At 31.3% G+C, this 17,297-nt stretch overlaps 1 long non-coding RNA gene across 2 annotated transcripts; it reads left to right on the forward strand.

Moving 5' to 3' along the window:
* Positions 1-7,683: 7,683 nt before the first annotated feature.
* Positions 7,684-11,111, forward strand: LOC123887265. Of its 2 annotated transcripts, none has more exons than XR_006801415.1 (4): positions 7,684-8,067; positions 8,682-8,764; positions 9,659-9,778; positions 11,093-11,111. It is a non-coding gene; the product is annotated as an uncharacterized LOC123887265 (long non-coding RNA). The 2 variants fall into 2 exon arrangements; XR_006801414.1 differs by lacking the exon at positions 11,093-11,111 and adding an exon at positions 9,962-10,360.
* Positions 11,112-17,297: the final 6,186 nt, after the last annotated feature.

The raw sequence follows: 17,297 nt of genomic DNA on the forward strand, positions 1-17,297 counted from the left end.
ATAATCTTAATTAATTGTAAGAAATAAAAATGTGCATAATTAAAAAATATTATAAAGTAGTATTTTTTAGAGACAATGAGAAACAGGAGAAGGTTGGAGGGGTCCACTATGGGTTGTGAAAGGTATGTGGGAGCTAATATAGGGTATTCTGGTGTTTCCTAGCTGCGTAAAATATGTGATACTGAAAGATGTGTGACCCAATAGGAAGGATTGGTGTAAGGTTATTTATTTTTGTAAAGTAAAAAAGAAATAATAATGCGTAAAATGATTATGCTTTTTAATATTTTTTCCATTAAATGTACACTGCCATGATTTCACTCTTACTCAATCATTGCGTCATCACTACGTATTGTGTGTCCTTCATGATACGGTGAAGGCGATTGCTAGAACTCTATCTTTGTTCTTGATCAATAAGGTTAACCGGTAGATTTGATGAAACTACTAGTAGTATAATAGCCGTTTGATGCTCCAAGATAACTGATCCTATGCTTGTCAATCTTCTCTTAGGACACTAGTGTGTCCTCTCTAGTTTTATATATAAGAAAAAAGTTACATTTTAGATTTATCGTACACAATGAATATAAAATTAAAATGCAAATTTTTTCTTATATATAGGATCGGAGAAAGTAATTTTTCGTTTAGTTAATGTTAGTAACTCCCACCTTGGGGGTGGAAACAAGGGTGTTGATCATACAGTGTGTGACGACTTAAATCCGTTTAACCTAAATAAACGATATTTTCATGTTTCTGCGACGTCGTTTTATTTATCGTCTTAGTGAAACAATTTTTTATATCTGATCATGTTGTAGTGTTTATTTGACTAATGTTAACATATCAACATTTTTGTATTTATTTCTGGTGTAATTTATGTGTTTAAAAACTGAACATAACACTTTTTTTGTTTTGTTTTCATAATTAGTATCCGGTTCAGAAGACTACCTAATATCGTTCAACGGTCAGTTATGATATCAAATCGTTTCACCCTCCTCCTGATTGCAGTTGAGGGGTTCGAACCATGATTCTCTTTACCAAGTCCAACGTCAATCACTACTGGATCAATTACTGATTGGTAATATTACACTTTAATTCACGTGAATTTTTTTTATTTTTTTTTGCTTTCACGATCAATTTAATCTGATTCAGGATCAATTCTGACATAAGTGGTGAATCTCACTTATTTATAAGAGATCATTTTTTAAAGTATACCTACATTTATTTCATTTTAGAGTAGTAAATGTTATTAGAAAAAAGTATTTCTAGCTCTCTTCATCTCATCTCACGATTCTATCACAATAATTGGACTTGGCCTTATTATTTTGAACAGATCCGGCTCATCATATACAGATTTTGAACTCTTCATCACATCTCATGATCTCATTTTATTACAAAGCTCCTCCCACCTAACGATGTCCATGAAATTTGACCATCATTAATACCAAATGTGGAAATTTGCCGTGACAAGACAAGCGTATATATATCCCTGACCATATGTAATTTAGAAGAAATTAGTAATTTAGTGCAACGACTTTAGTATGGTTAAGATTAATTTTACTAGTCAAAGCTTTGAAAATTAGTTCATCTAGATGTGTTAAAACATAAAATGGATTTGATATCGAACATCATCGGTGTGAAAAGTTATCTGTTATGAGAATACGCCCCATAGATCACCATGAAAGAAGCCTAAATACTAGAAGATCATCGCATTGAGTCAAGAGCATCCACACAAGTGACGTACTTTAGATGTAATATTTTTCGCATAAATTTAAGATATTATGTATATTAATTTCTGCATTTATATACTGTCTTAGATTTTGTTCAGACCAACTCACATTCGATGTGAGACTTCTTAACACACTTTCTCACGCCCATCACTATTAGGCTTGATATCGGTGCGTGAATATGAATGGTGGGTGACCTGATAGCGGATGGTCCAACGGATCTTTAAGAGACTCTGATACCATCTTAGAATTAGGAGTTGAGTCTAACTCATCCTTACAAAATCGACTTTTAATGTGAGTATTACCTCATACTTATAAACTCCTGTCCAGACCAACTCACATGAAACTTCTTAACCTATTCTTTAACATCAATTTTTTTTCCATCAAATATAATAGACTGTTACTCACTTTATAAACATCAACATAAATGTGAGTATCAAGTGGTGATATTTAAATAAAAGAGTGGGCGCAAAATAATGACTTTCGTGTTCCTGTAAACCTAACATGTAAATATAATGGTTTGGTTAATCACTTAATCTGTATACATGCAATGTACCCATATTATATTAGATAGTGTACGTGCCTCTCGATTCTTACTTCACATCATAGAACATATATATAAAGCGGGCACTAAAGTCTTATGAGGAAAAAAAAATCTAATGTGAACAAACAGAAATATTTAATTAAATAAGGAGAAGAAAATTAATGTTTGATTAAAGTGACAGTAAGTAACAAACATTTTATAGTTGTTCTAATAAAATTTGAGCTTCATTCGTTAAAGATACGTTCAACTGTTACGTACCTAAAACAAAATAAAGAGTCAAACACTAGAAAAATAAGTATATAACATGGTCAACATACTCAGAAGAACGGGTATGGTGAAGAAAATTCTGTCCATCGGATCCTAAAGTAAGACTAGAACATCAACAATTGCCTAGAACATCAACAATAAAAAAATTCATTTTTGACTATTTATAACCTTTTAATATTATTTAATTTAATAAGGTGTAAATTCTCGTACTTCACTTATATTGTAGTATTAATACATGTTAGTAAGTACAACGCCATGTCATATTTTTATATTAAATTTATATTTTAAAAAATATATATTTTAAATGAATTTTGTCTAAGTGTATTGGTAGTTTGGTATCCAACTAGGCATGACAATGGGGACAGGACGGAGACAAAATTTTTCCTCTCTAAACTTAAATTCATAAAGTTTGGTTTTTCCTATGCATGTTCCAATTTTTAACGGGGATGAAAAGTAGATATCAAAAACTAAATAATTAATCCATAAATATAAAAATTTTATAGATTTAAGTTTAGGTTTAAATAATTGAAATTCTAATATAAAAACTAAATATATCTTATTTCTTAATAAAACATCATGATCAATAAATATAAATCAGATATTTTCTTGTACAGCAATTCTCTCATAGTCAAATTCCCTAATCTAATGATCATAGTCAAATTCCCTAATCTAATGATTAAAACTAAATAATTGGGTCTAATCTTATATATCCAAACTTTCAATTTAGAGAACAACGTGTCTAAATGGTATTGGAATACTATATACATTGACTTGCAAGGCACTATATATAGTCATGGTCCATGGGAATTATACACGTACAATTTCCCTATATATTGAAGAATACAAATAATAGTTTAAACTTTAAAGTAAACTTGAAACAATATTGCCATATATTAACCATTTCATACACTTCATTGCGTAGTACAAAGACACGACATATCTTGTTGCAATGATAAAATCAATACAAAATGAAAACGTACAAGTTCAAATTCAACTTAAACAATTGAAATTGGAAACCAAATTAAGACAGAATTTAGTTACACTTACACGGATTAATATATACCACTAGTCACTTAGTACTGTCATTATAGCTAGGAATAGTGTGTTATTTATGCATGTATAGAAATTATGTATAAACTAATTAAACGTGTGTCATGTCATATTGGGTATTGCTTGCAAGTTGGAGATGTGTCCAAACCTATATACTGTAGCGGTTGTGAGTTCGTTGTCAAATTCGCTACCACCATGGTTTAATGTCCAAACATCCTCACATCACGGTTGTTACTACCTTGAAAAAAATAAAGATGATAGGAAAAATTGAGATGGGGTAAAATTTGTGGTCATAATTTGAAGAAACAAAACAATCGTGATCAAACATACATATACACATGCAGAGATCAAATTACACCGATATGTAACATTTAAGTAATATTATACTGCTCAATAACGTTTTAACGAATATAAATTTTACAAAATTCACCGTTGAATTGAAAATTTATATCATATATATCATTTATGTTAAATTTTACAAAAAAATAAAATCGTTTGATATGTTATTGATTCCTTCGTTTGGCGTGGATTTGTCGAGATATCTCGATGGAGAGTTTCTTCTGGAATGCTTCTATACATGACATAGCCTATAGTTATGCTCATTGGATGAGATTTGGTGTCGGAGAGATGTGATGTTTCCAGCAGAAAATGATGGAGAAGTCTGGATCTTCTCCATCGAGGCCTCAAGCTTGGCTTGGAAATGAAATCGAATGGTTGAAATGTTGAAAAGAAGGTCCGGGAAGATTCAGGAGAGGGATCTTCCCACATACGGTGTTGTTATTTTGTTCGTATCAGAATGAGATATGTTTCTGGTACATCGGGTCACAGTGGAGAAGGTACCTGCAAAACAGGTTAGCAATCCAATGCTAAAGCCAGTATGCGATTAAGGAAGAGTGAAAAGTGATTGAATTGTGTACCTTGACGCCAAAGTCTTGTCCTAATATAGATTCATTTATGAAAACTATCAACAACTGACATAAAGTGAGAGAAGCCATTGAGATGGATCTAACCGTCCTGAAAGTGTTGTAAGGAGAGTATTCTCTACATTGGGTGTACATGTGCAATTGTGTATGTTACCCGTAGCTTGCATGCGAAGCTAACTGATTAATGAATCGGGTTTAAACTGGACTTAGAGCACTTTGACCCTGTGTGTTAGATCTTGACCCCAATCCTGAACAATATACATGAGAGAAGGGGAACAAGATGGACTAAAGCTCATATGTAAAGTTTGTAACGAACAATTATGATCCATCGGGGAGCATGAACTATACTCTTTTTTTCAATACAAAAGTTTATACTTTTTAATACAAAAGTTTATACCACTAAGAGTATCTACAATGGTGAATTCTTAATAGATTTGATAGATTAGAAATTAAGTATTATGAACAAGAAGAATTCCAAGAAATAATAGTGCTTGGTAGTGGCTTACAAGCTACTAAGCACATTATATGGTCATTAATTTAGGCATAACAATTTTTATGGAAGAATTCTTATATATATATATATATCCTATATATTCCATTTAAGCTTAAATCTGAAAGTAATTATTTTAGGTATAAGTGCATAATTAGTGGGTAATGCAGTCGTCACTAAAAGGAACACTACGCAAACGTAGTTTAATTTCAAGAACCTGAAAGTGACTAATTAAAGTTTTGTTAGTGGTAATGTAGGTTAAGTTGTGTTAGTGCACCCTATTATAGTCCTGTGCATGCTTGAGAATGTTTCCTAATATATTTTTTCAACTCATTGAAAAAGTAGTGAATACACCATAACACCAAAAATTTCAACAGCGTAATTGGTGGTATCTTTACAACTACACAAATTCACCACAGCTGTAGGGAAATTTTTGACAGGTGTCAAGCTCACAGGCGCGCAGAGCAAATCCTTGCTGGACAAAAAGCCAAAAACTTTACTTCTTTTGGAGCAATATTTGAATCTGTTTTCCCCCTTTCATATTCTTGCTTACTGGGCCAAAAAACACAAGCCCAATCCTATTCGGCCCAAACAAAACAAAATTGGTGCTGCACAATCATCTTGAACTGTCACTTTCTTTCTCAGCTTTGTAACAGGTTTGGATACTTTTTTTAGCAAACACTTTGGCTTTCATTATTTCTCAAGCAAATAACAATATCTAATCTATGCAACATCCCTCTCTTCATCTCTGTTCACATCACACTTTGAAAGAAAACACAGCTCATTTCCCCCTCTTCCAGAACTCAATTCAAATTTTGAATCCCTACTTCTATCTCTCTTTTTTCGGACTCTCTCTCTCTCCCTCTGCTATTCTTCTTTCTCAAATTTAATGGTTGGGATATGCTTCTTCAGCTTTGTCACCCTTCCTTATTTCATGATTTCATTTCATATTCTGATTTTATTTTTTTTAATGTTATTGTTTGTTCAAATTTACAAACCCAGGGACGACAAAGATCGATGAAGCAGAACACACAGGTATTGTTTTTCTTGGCTTTGGATTTCATGGGTTTCACACCATTGTTCTGTTTAATGAGTTCTATGTTTTCTTTGGTCAAGTGATATGCAGGTATCCTCATAAAGGAATGTTCAAAGGGCTTCTCAAAAAGCAAGGTATGTGAAACCAATGAAGATATAATTGAAATCCCTTCCTTATTTCATGATTTCATTTCATATTCTAATTTTTTTTTTTTTTGGAATGTTATTGTTTGTTCACAAAATTACGGTTTGATGTGTAAGTTTTCTGAACTTTAATTGATTGTATTTGAGTAGTATTTAGTTGATGTTTGAGATTCGAGTAGTTATGTTTTCGTTTTGATTTTTGTTTTAGAATTCAATTTTATCAGAAAATTAGGGTTTGTTTTGATCATCAGAAAATGGAATATAGTGTTTCAGAAATCAATTATCAGAGATTGTTGTTCATGAATTTGAAGAAAAAGGTATGTCTTTCTTCTTTGAAATCCCTATTTTTCTTCAATAGTGTTTTTTATATCTGATTTTATAATCCTCTTTCAAATTTTTTTAATTTTTTTTTTGAAAATATTGTTGCTTAGTTGTCATATTTATTAGGATTTGTTTCTATGTTTTAGTTAATAATCCCTACCTTTTAGTTGTTAGTAGGATTTAGATGATTTTCTCCGGGAATGGATTCTCTCAAGTGTAATTTACACTTGAGAGAATAAAGTGTAATCTAACACCATCTAAATTCATTTTCTCTAAATTTTTATATGTTTCTCTTTCTTGATCAATGGTAACAAACCACACTTTATTCTCTCAAGTGTAAATTACACTTGAGAGAATCCATTCCCATTTTCTCCACTACCATATGATTGATTTGTTTTTGTTAAATTTTAGATTTTTCTTTTTTTAGATTTGTATAAAAAAAAATTGGATTTGATTTGTTTCAATTTTAATTTGTTTTATTTATTATTTGTAAACTTTAATTGAGGAGAAAACCAAACTGATATAGCAGTAGTTTTGCTCCCCTTTTTCAGGTTTATGTAAAGTTAAGGTGAACGATTATATCAACTCAATTTGAGAAGTTGATATATGTAAGTGAATTTGACCAATTTGAATGTAGCAACTCAATTTTGATATTGTTGTGGAATTAGTAGTCAAGCTAAGATACTGTTATGGAATTATAGTTACAGTTCTTTTTATTCTCTAAAGCTATTTGGTTATTGGTTCTCTTGCAGAATATTGATTTGGTTATGCATCTCTAAAGCTATTTGGTTATGCAGAAATACTAAATTTGTTGGTTCGTCAGAGTTATATTTTATTCTATAATACCACAACTACATCAGAGGTATAATCAATCACTCCATTTTTTTTTTCATCATGAAATGATCATCACTTCTTTCATTTTGTTCTTTGTTTTCATATATAACTTAAAATTAAAGGTACTATTCGATACAACTACATCTAATGTAGCACAAACACTTCATTGTGGATAGTGTTTTTGTGATGCCTCTGTCACCATATAAGTAGACCACTTATAGTTTGATACTTTTAATTACTTTTAGTTTGATTTAGATAGAAAGGATTATTGTCATTATTTGAATTCCTTACTTTAGTGAGAGTTGGTGAGGTACATAGCTTTGATTGCATTTTCCCTTTCTTCCAGATTCTCCTATAGATCGTTTGTCGCTGACAGAGTAGACCACCGATTTTTGTTTTTTTGTTTCAGTTTCTTTGTCTTTATTTTTTTGGTCTTATATATCATTCAATTGTGGTCTTATTTTTTTATGATTTTCTATACTATCATTTGTATGCAATTAGTGAAAGAATTAGTGAAAATAGATAATTTGTTAGCTTTTACATCACCAGCTTTAAGAAATTTTATAAAAATGGTGTCTTCTTCATCATATTTTTTTAAATGATTTATTTAAATTTTTGCAAAAACTGTATGAAATCAACTGTAATACTCTATTTGCACTTTGCTGGCCAAAAGATTTGTAGACTATTTGACTACTTTGGTCCTCTAAATGAAGTTTTCGTGCCTCATGATTATTATATTAGGTAAGCTTATTTACTCTGTCTTAAACACAACTTATATATAGCTTCTATGTGTTTTTTTAATTTAAAGTTTTAATTTTCCAGTTCAATGTGTTACATGTGAAGTTGTATAGTGCTCCAAATTTATCATTTAGTTTTGATCAACATGATGGCATTGTTTCTCACTTTCAGATAATTACTTTTAAATATAGTTTTTTTTCTCATGTACCCAATATAATTTTTAGTTATTTTTAAATTTAGAGCAATTGTTTTTCCTGCTCTGCTGCCCTGTGTTAAGTAAAGTGAGTTTAATTCTATCCTTGCCTTCAATTTTAACCCATGTTTTGTAGTTTGATGAAATATTTCATTTATTTCTTATCTCTGCATTTCTTATGTTGCTTATTTTTTCAAAACCATAGATTAAAAGTATAGTGATTTGATAGTTTTGATTTTAACCTTATGTTTAACCCTCAAAATTTAAGATGTCATACATGCAACAACTTTTCTATGCAACACTTTTAAGTGCTAGCTATTTTTTCCAAGAAGATTAGAGCTTGAATTTCCAAGAGAATTAGACTAACCTCATATTAATGTTTTACAATGTTAAGTGCTAATTTTTGACACCCTCATTGTCTAAGATTGCAGGTTTGAGTTCAAAGGATGGTAACTAAGAATATGATGGAGCAAAATTAACATGTTTCCTTTGAGCACATGTATTATTGTGAGTAAAATATTTTACATTCCTCACTCACTGACATTGATACGGTAAACTCTTATAACTGTTAGCATTTTAATACATAGATAAATCATTGAAATCTAAATTTGCTCTAGCTCATCCAATTTCCGTTGTAAGTTTGGAATGTGCATCAACTTTGTTCTTTGTGTGCTTTGAGAATTAAGGCTACTCTTGGCTAATATCTATATCTATTGTATGATATTCAAAATGTGATTGGAGATTTAAAAGATAGAATTAATTAGATTTTCTTTGTTTATTTTGTTCTATTCATGTTTAGCTTTCATTGTATTTGAAAACTCTAATTTGATTTATTCTCATGTTTTGTATTTATTTTTTATTGACCGCCTTTAAACTTTATATGCATATGACTACATTTGGTAAATGTATTGTTCTATAAAGTATCTATCCAATTGACTGTTACCTAACTTCAATTTAGTATCTATAAAGGCAATTAATGTTATTTCCTTTTGTTTCTCTAAAGGCAATTAGTGTATTAAGTGAATGGTGTAGGAAACTCATACTTATTTTCTATTAGGATGTTCTTGAGTTGACTGTGTGCATGAGTTTATGGTGATTAGTTTATTACTTCTTTGAAGAGGTTTGGTTTCATAGGTCATTTTGGGGGGACACCATAATGTCACTTTTATAGGTTAGTTTATGATTTGATACATGTGTGAAAAAGTTTTACACTGTCGGTGTATACCAATTAACCTTAATTCTAATAATGGCTTCAAATGTTTATGTTACTCATATGAGAGGTATAATTATTCATTGTTAATACTATATAATTTTACTTAATTTCTGATGTCTTACAATCAAAATCCAGTATATTGTGTGGGCAAACATGTGAATTATCATTTGATATAGTTTTTTTATCAGGTAAGACATAGTAGTGGAAGTGGTGGAAGGTGATGCTAGAAATGTTCTCTGTGATGCTGTGGAGAAGCACCATGCTTCAATATTGGTTCTTGGTAGTCATGGTTATGGAGCTATAAAAAGGTACAAGTTCATTCTGATCACATTTATCATTCAATTGCATTACAAATTTACAATCATTGATTGAAATGAGTGTCTGATAAATACTTCATGTTCGGATAAACAACTTAATGAAAAGTTGTTCGCGTAGGCGCTTAACATATAGGTACTTATTTACTTATTCTTTGAGATTGAATTTAATTGCAGGGCGGTATTAGGTAGTGTAAGGACTACTGTGCTCATCATGCTCATTGCACTGTGATGATTGTGAAGAAGCCAAAAACCAAACACTGATCTCATTGGCTGCGCGCGTCTAAATTGTCCTACAGCAATCAGAATATATATATTTTTAGCAAAAGGAAACATGAATGTTCTTTAAAGTTTTCACTAAGTTGTTTGTTCCATGTCATATTGACTCTATAGAATAAGGTTCATTTCACATTTTATTATGTTTTAAATACTAAAATTAGAACAGGATTTCTCCCTGTCCCAGCCAGTAGTCACCCTGGTACTTATTTTGATTATGATCAGATTTTGTAAATGTGACAGTTCTATGCATAAACGAATAAGAATCATATGTATGCCATGATTTTGTTCATTCCTTAACTCTATTGCTTCTACGATAGACCGCGTACAAAATATGATTCTAGCTACCGAGCTGAACCAAGTTGTGATCAGGCTTTCCAGAGTCACAGACCGTGAAATTGTATCTATAATTCGCGCATTTTGTGATTAAATGCCTAAATGTTTTAGCATTCCCGAAGAGCAAGAATTAATTTCAATATAAAAAAATCTATTTTTTACTTAGTTGGGTAAGCATTAAAGTTCACTAAGCATTCTGCACTGATGTCGTTTATCTTCACTACTCATGTATTAGCATAGCAGCGCTACGAAAATAAACCTATAAGTACATGACATGATTGAGTTTTTTTTTTGTCACAATAATGAAGATGTTTGGTTTCTTTCCCCTTTTCCTTATGTGCATATAAATCAGCCATTAAATAGGAAGAGTGACAGTTAGTTTGATTCAATATATTAAGATATGTCTTATTAGTAGGAAATTTTAGTTAGTGTTTCATTTGCATGAACAAACCTTCCTGATATTTTTAAGCCATAGACACATAAGTTTATAATTTCAAAATTAGCCTTTGTTGATATATAACACTTTATTGAAAAATAACTAAATATGCATCAGCTCTGTTTTGGAGGTTATGGTTTATTTCATGACTTGGTTTAATTTCAAAATTAGCCTTTGTTGATGTATTACATTTTATTGAAAAGTCAGTGCAAGTGAGGATGAACAAAGTAATTGAAAGGATTAGTTTTCTTTTGATGTAGCTAAGTGGCTTCCCATTTTCAATATATTATGTTCAGAGCCAATAGCTACTGTGGTCATTCAACAAGATCAATCAAGTTGGAGGACAAAGAACACAAGCGTGTGATGGATGGAGCTTATAGGGAGAAATATATTGAAAATTCATTCAAGAACTTGACCTTGGTGACTGCAAAACGTTGTTTTCTCCTATATTAACATTAATTTTTTAAGATATACCACATTCTCTTTAAGTTCAAGTGTTTAAAATACATGATTTGGTTATCTTTTGTTGTAGCATTCTCTAAATTTCAACTATCTTGCAACGATCAAGATGACTCAAGTATTCAAACTACATGAAGAAAACAAAAAGGAATGTCATTGATACAAATATTGTAACTACATTTTCTGCTACAATATTGTGTTTTTTTTTTTGTTCGATTTGAAATGGTAGAAAATTTTAGGAAGAAAACTATATTTGACTTTTTAATTTAAAGCCTTAATTTTTGTTCCATTATAAATGACAGAATTTCGTTTGCAATACAACAAAATGGAAAATACTACAAAGTATGATAATATTATTATTGCTTTCACAATTATTCTTTATTTACTCATTTTCTATTAATTTCTTTGGTGGTTTATTAGCTCATATAAAGAACTTAACGGAGATTATCCATATAAATATATGGGTTTTGTAAGATGAACTAATAAAATATTCTCTCGGTTGTGCCATCAAAACATCAAATATTTTCTTGAATTGTGCCATCAAAACATCTTCAAGAAATAGGAATGAGAGGTATATATCTGCTGGATGGTTTGAATTTGTTCAGAATGCTAACATACAACCCGGCGCAAGAGTTCAGTTTATTGTCTCAGATCCACCTGATTTTTTTAATGTTGTTATCATTAATCAACATCAATAGTTGTCTTCAAAAACAATTATGTTTGACATGTTGTAGTTTATTATGGTTTTTGTTTGAACTCTATCTACATTAATTATTTGAATGATACTCTTAAGTTACTGTTTGTTTGTTGGTTTAAATTTTAACTATAACAACAATTATATTATTATATGTCTTTTTTATATGATTGTGTTATGTTAACAACCAATTATCTAAATGCTATATTTAATCAGATAATGCAATCGTCCTCACCCGTGTGTTGCACGGGTTCCTAACTAGTTGGACAACATTCATGAAGCAAGGAATTTTGTAGCAAGCTACTAGTCACTACTATTTGAGTCTTTGTAATTGCTTGAGAATGTTTTGCCATTAAATCAAGTTAACTCTCTTTGTAATTATTTTATATTTTTGTATATAAATCTTAAATCTATTTATTTTATTTAAAAATTTGTAGATTTTTTTTTTAACAAGAAAATTTATTTTTTTAGAGTTTAAAAAGGGATATCATAAGTGTGAACCAATTTTAAACCGAACTATAATTAATTTTTAAAAGTGGTCCAATTTAAAACCGAACTATAATTGAATCAGTTTAAAATATTGTTCAATACAATTGTTTAGTTCACAATTTGGTCACATTAATTGTATTTTAAACACCTCTAACTCCATCTCTCTCCCACACAATAAGTGACTCATTTGTTCCAAAATGAATGATTATAGAAAAATGTTCACATAAGTGCACATGTTAACAATGCTAAGAGCATCCACAATGGAGATACTCATTTTTGAGTACTTAACTGGACCCCACATGTATACATCATTTATTTATAATTTTTTAATGATAGTACCTAATAAGTACTCAATCCCTCCAACCCAAATCTCTTAAAAAGTTCTAAACAAGTCCCACCAATAACACATTCCACCAATAACTATACATCATTATAAATGGGACCCACAAAAACAAAATAGGTACCACTTCTTATTTTAGAACCAGTACATATTAGGTACTCTTTGTGTTTTGCTCCAATGAGAGTACCTATTAGGTACTAGTACTTAAAAAAATAAGTACCCACCATTGGAGATGGTCTAATAGTAATTTTTTTTTTAACTTAAAAATTGTAATATAGTAATATTTTATTGGAACTTACTATCCTGCGCACCAAACGGGCCCTTAGTATTTTACTTTTAAAGAGATAGGATAGGATATGTACAAATTATATAACGAATGGAAGATATGTACAAAAAAAATAACGAATGGAAAATCATGAAAATGCATCCAGCGGGAATCGAAGTGAGAGACAATGAGATATGATTAGTATATCCTATCAGGTTGCTAACCCAACTAAAATTCAGGATAAGAATTATAACTAGAGAGATAAGATAGGATAAGCTTCATGATTAACTTATCATATCCTGTCGTGTCACCAAACACCGGATTGAGACAGGATATGATACAGTTATCATATTCTGTCTCTTATCTTGTGCATCAAACGGGCCCTAAATTCTTTTGTATTATTAAATGCAAATTTCTAATTTTAAATGCCTTAACATGTGTCCTTAGGGCACACGTTAACATGACCCTTATTTTTAATGTTCAATGCAATATTAATTACTTTTTTTTTTATAAACTTTTGTTGTTGTCAAATACCCTAATGGTCTAGAAATTTACCTCTTAAGATAAATAAGTGAGAAATTCCAAATTCATTCTCCGACCCTGTATATAAAATACGATATCTCTATCAATTGACATATACTTAACATAAAACAACAACTATACATGTGTGGTTTTATCAAAAAAACTATATATGTGTTGTAATTGTGAATTTACCGGTAGAGCAAGGATACTTTTTTTTTTGGTAGAAAAAGAGGGCTAAAGCCCAAAAGCAAGGATACTTTAGTATAACATTTTTCTCTCTTTTTCATCTATAATTTTTCAACAAAGATAACATGTTAATCTATCTTAGATATAAAAACTTCACATTTAATAATACAAAATTTTAATACTTAAAAGGTTAAGTGCATAAATTTTAAAAAAAAATTCTACATTGATCACCTTAATATCTCTTTAATATGTGACCTTAACATTTTTTTTCTAATATGTCTGAAATAATCAAATCATTCATTGTAGGACCAAGAGGGTACTATTTAGGATGTTGATTATTGTTGGAAAAATTTAATGATAAGCTACAAAGTACAAGTTAAATATTCAAACTAATAATTGATAAACCGAACTCCCACATCAAGATTTAATTATTCAAACTAATAACATTGTTTTTGTTTACCATTGTTTCCTTGTGATTCTATTCGAAGTCAGACAATTTCTTTTGGTTGAAATTTAAATTTTAGTTTACGTCTTCTATAACTATTGAACCCAACCCTCATTTCAAATATAAAAATAATTTTAAAAAAATGTCAAATTTTAGATATACCATTTTATGTATATAAAATGTTAATAGAGCTTAGTTCAATTGAGGTCCGAATTTTGGTCACCCCACTTATCCACATTTTAACCACAAAAAAATTAATTTACTTATGAATGGTTGATTAATTATGGGAAACGGATCCTCTCCTTCTCTAATGTCTCCTTCTCTCTCCTTCTCTCGATCTGGACCGTTAGATCAAATCCAATGGATGAGAGATTGTCCTTTCACAAAAAAATGCTATGTATCTTTTCACAGTAAAGTTTTTCCTCTTCATCTTCCACAACACAACAAAACAACCCAGTAAATCTTAAGTTTCAAATGGCTTGCACAGTTGCACCTAATTCATAACACTTTACTTTCACTTTCTCTATTCATTACACTGTATTTTATTGAATTGGATCTTGCGGCCGCATGTTATTTATTTTAAATTAAAATTAATAATTAAAATCAACATATATAAATGCAAGCTTCCACCATGATTGTTCTGTAAAGCAACAATACCGCCGACCAACTGTCCAACATCGATAGTTGGAGACCGCACCCATCTTCAACCACTCGCAGACTACCGCCGCCGATCTGCCTTGCGTGTTTTTTCCGTGTTGCCGACAGTTGCCGTTGTATCACCGGCCACTGTGTATCCTGCCGCTGCGTCGCCGGTTGTCGTGAATAAGAGCCGTCAAGTTGTTGGTGGCGGTGGTGTCGTGGACTGCAAAATCCTGATAAGCATGGGTTGAAGAAAGGTAATTTTCAGATTTAGAATCAGGGATTTATTTTATTTTTAAAATATTGAACCATAGGATTAATCTAACAGTCAAGATTTCTGAGAAGGAGAGGGATGGAGACAGATCTAGAAGGAGAGAATCCGGATCCTTAATTATGTGGGTCATGACTCATGAGTAGCAGTTGGGACTCTTTCTTTGTACACACTTGGAATTGTTCTATGGTAAACGAGAGCCACATAATAATGATGTTTTGAACAAGTTAAATCATAAGTTAGAATCCAATGAATGATACGTCTATGTCATCTATGCCATTACAATATTAGTTGAACTCATCCGGTGATCCCTTACCCCGATATAGAAATTAGAAAGACTTGGAGAAAGGATGAGATGAGATGAGATTGTGAAAGCCATATTTTGAGTTAGATGGGTTACCTAAATATAGTAATCAAAAGAAACATGGAATGTAAGGATAAGAGACATGCTTCAAACTCATTGTTCGTATGATAATGATTAGTACTTTCTACGCAATGTATGTATGGCTTAAAAAAAAAAATACTCCCTCCGTCCTAAAATTTTAGTCCTTTTAGAGTTTTACACGGAGATTAAGAAATGATAAAGATTGATAAGTTAAGTCATTTTTACCTTTACTTTATTAAGAAAGAAAAAATATATTTAATTAATATTTTAGCTTTAGTAAAGGTACAAATGATAAAATATCACTAATTGTGCATTGAATTCTTAAAATGACTAAAGATTTGGGACAAAACTAAAAAGCTAAAAGGATCAAAGATTTGGGACGGAGGGAGTACTTCTTTCTTATATAGTTATTATATTAATAAATAAAATTCGAAAATTTCTACAAATCTTAATTCAATTAGTAAAAATATCAAAATTGTTAAGTAGGATACAATAATGGGATTCAAACCCAAGTACCCCACTTCGTGTGTGTGTGAGTTTCCAATGACGTCAGTTCGTCTTTCTAAAATCTTATAGTACAATCAGATGTTTTAAATATGATTCTAAACTTATAACAACGTTGAACACTCATCCAACAATTTGTCTTTAATAAATTAAAAATTTGTGCATGTCAAGTGTTAGGCCAGACAAACCATTTACGTCGCTGCCATCAAGTATTGCTTCATTCCTATGCTTGCATTGCACATAAAGTCTGAATGCTCAGTAAATCTAGCCACGTACTCCAATAGCTCAGTCAGTACAGATGGGCAACTTTCCTTCAAGTACTCAAACCCATCAGTTTGCATGTACAAAAGGAGTAGGAATAAGGAAGCAGAAAGGTAGAAGACCCTCCTCTCAAAGAGTTGAAATAAAAGTGTCAAAGTATATATTACTAACGTTTACAAGTACAAATTAACCAGTCATACAAAACGTGCGGGGGTAAGAACTTGGAACAATCACTGAAGTGCATGGATAAATTGGTACGTAGTAGATGGAAAAGGATGACAATGCATTGTATGGATCAATTAGTAGTAAATGGAAAGGATGACAATAAAGCAAAACCATATGATTCCTTCACAATCACAGCTAAGCATTTTTTCATTCAAGTTCAAACTGGAGGGCATAAAGTGACAGTCACAGGCTGACAAAAGGAGAAAATTCACCAGCAAATCTATCTTTGGATCGTGGTTAGCCAGGAGTTCAGACCTTTTAGTGTCTTCCTAATATCACAATCCTTTATCAGTGAGCAATTAAGTATAATAAATAACTATAGAAGAGAAGCATACATACCTCTGAGATTTTCGGAGGTAGCAATAAACTTGAGACAGACTGCTTTCAGCTGGAAACAAACAGTGGTGCTGTTCTGCCAGGGCTGAAGTTGTAGCCACGGTATTTATGGCAACATCTTCACATAGACCCGCTTCACAGATTAGCCTGAGCCTCTCTAAGGCATACCGATCAGCAGCCGCTAGAAGATGCTGGGCCATCAAGGTTGTTGCCCATTTTGTGTTCATTCCAGTAAGCTCTTGCATGGGCTTGTTTCGAAAAGAATTCAGCGTTTTAATATGGTAAAGGATATTATTATGGATATTTGTAGCCGGAATATTTGCCATGACGGTGTAGGTATTGTGGAACCATAGGAATAACTGTGTGTGGAACAATTAGAAAGAGTCAGGATAACAATTAAGGACCAAAGCGATTTGTATGTGGAATGAAGGAGAAGCGGTACAA

This window comes from Trifolium pratense, linkage group LG5 (genome assembly GCF_020283565.1).
Source record: "Trifolium pratense cultivar HEN17-A07 linkage group LG5, ARS_RC_1.1, whole genome shotgun sequence".
Classification (NCBI taxonomy): Eukaryota; Viridiplantae; Streptophyta; class Magnoliopsida; order Fabales; family Fabaceae; genus Trifolium; species Trifolium pratense.